Below are 1,787 nucleotides of genomic sequence, written 5' to 3'. Positions count from 1 at the left end.
GCAGCTGTGGGGCCCTGCGGGGCAGCTGTGGGGGCAGGGGCACCCACATGTCTGCCTTCCCTGGGGGGAGACGGCAGGCCCAGAGGCCTGCGGTTCCTCGGGGAGCGCTTGCGGGGCAGCCGTGGGGCAGCACTGGGGCAGCACTTGTGGGGCAGATGTGACCCAGAGGCCCCGCTGTTCCTCGGGGAGCACTTGCAAGGCTGCTGTGGGGCACTGGTGGGGAAGCTGTGGGGCCGGGGGCACCCGCAGGCCTGTCTTTCCTGAGGGCAGACGGCAGGCCCGAGGCATGCTGTTCCTCGGGGAGCACTTGCGGGGCAGCCGTGGGGGCAGTACTTGTGGGGCAGATGTGACCCAGAAGCCTGCTGTTCCTCGGGGAGCACTTGCAAGGCTGCTGTGGGGCACTGGTGGGGAAGCTGTGGGGCCGGGGGCACCCGCAGGCCTGTCTTCCCTGGGGGGAGACGGCAGGCCCAGAGGCCTGCGGTTCCTCGGGGAGCGCTTGCGGGGCGGCCGTGGGGCAGCCGTGGGGGCAGTACTTGTGGGGCAGATGTGACCCAGAAGCCTGCTGTTCCTCGGGGAGCACTTGCAAGGCTGCTGTGGGGCACTGGTGGGGAAGCTGTGGGGCCGGGGGCACCCGCAGGCCTGTCTTCCCTGGGGGGAGACGGCAGGCCCAGAGGCCTGCGGTTCCTCGGGGAGCGCTTGCGGGGCGGCCGTGGGGCAGCCGTGGGGGCAGTACTTGTGGGGCAGATGTGACCCAGAAGCCTGCTGTTCCTCGGGGAGCACTTGCAAGGCTGCTGTGGGGCACTGGTGGGGAAGCTGTGGGGCCGGGGGCACCCGCAGGCCTGTCTTCCCTGGGGGGAGACGGCAGGCCCAGAGGCCTGCGGTTCCTCGGGGAGCGCTTGCGGGGCGGCCGTGGGGCAGCCGTGGGGGCAGTACTTGTGGGGCAGATGTGACCCAGAAGCCTGCTGTTCCTCGGGGAGCACTTGCAAGGCTGCTGTGGGGCACTGGTGGGGAAGCTGTGGGGCCGGGGGCACCCGCAGGCCTGTCTTCCCTGGGGGGAGACGGCGGGCCCTGAGGCCCGCCATTCCTCGGGGAGAACTTGCGGGGCAGCGATGGGGCAGCGCGGGTGCAGTACTTGTGGGGCAGATGTGACCCAGATGCCTGGCTGCCTTGGCGGGTAGAGGGGTCCCGGAGGCCTGTGTGGTCCTTGAGGGTCAGTCGGGTCCCTGCCTGTGGGTGAGTTGTGGGGCGGCCGTGGGGCGGCGCGGGGTGGGTGTGGGTGGGCTGGGTGTGTGCCCGTGTCTGCCACTCGTGAGGGGTCTTGGCCTGGGAGGTGGGGGGGGGGCGCTCGTCTGCGTCGGCGCGTCTGTGTTGCGCGCACGTGTGCGCGAGGTGGCAGACGGGGTCTTGGGGGTGTGGAGGGTGGACTGAGGAGGGCCGGGGGGGGGGGGGGGGGGGGGGCGGGTGTGTTTCGGGGGTGCACGGTGCACGCCCGAAAGAGATGCAAAGGATTTGTAACGCTCTCCAGAACGCCGCCTTCTCTGTTACAGCCGGCTCGCTGGGCCGCGTCCTTGCCCGGCCTGCACCTGTGCCTGTCGGGGGGGGGGGGGGGAGGAGGCCCTCGGGCCGCTCTTCTGCCCGTGGCACCCGTCCTTGGGAAAGCAGCTGCTGCTGCTGCCGCCCCACCGCCGCCGCCGCCGCCGCGTGGGGTGAGACCTGGGCTCCCGGGGCCCGGTTCCAGCGGCTAGGGCGCGGGCCGGGGGGGCTGCCGGAAGACGAGCGGGTCACAG

The sequence above is a fragment of the Rissa tridactyla genome, unplaced genomic scaffold (assembly GCF_028500815.1).
Source record: "Rissa tridactyla isolate bRisTri1 unplaced genomic scaffold, bRisTri1.patW.cur.20221130 scaffold_81, whole genome shotgun sequence".
Taxonomy (NCBI): Eukaryota; Metazoa; Chordata; class Aves; order Charadriiformes; family Laridae; genus Rissa; species Rissa tridactyla.
This window is presented reverse-complemented; position numbering follows the sequence as displayed.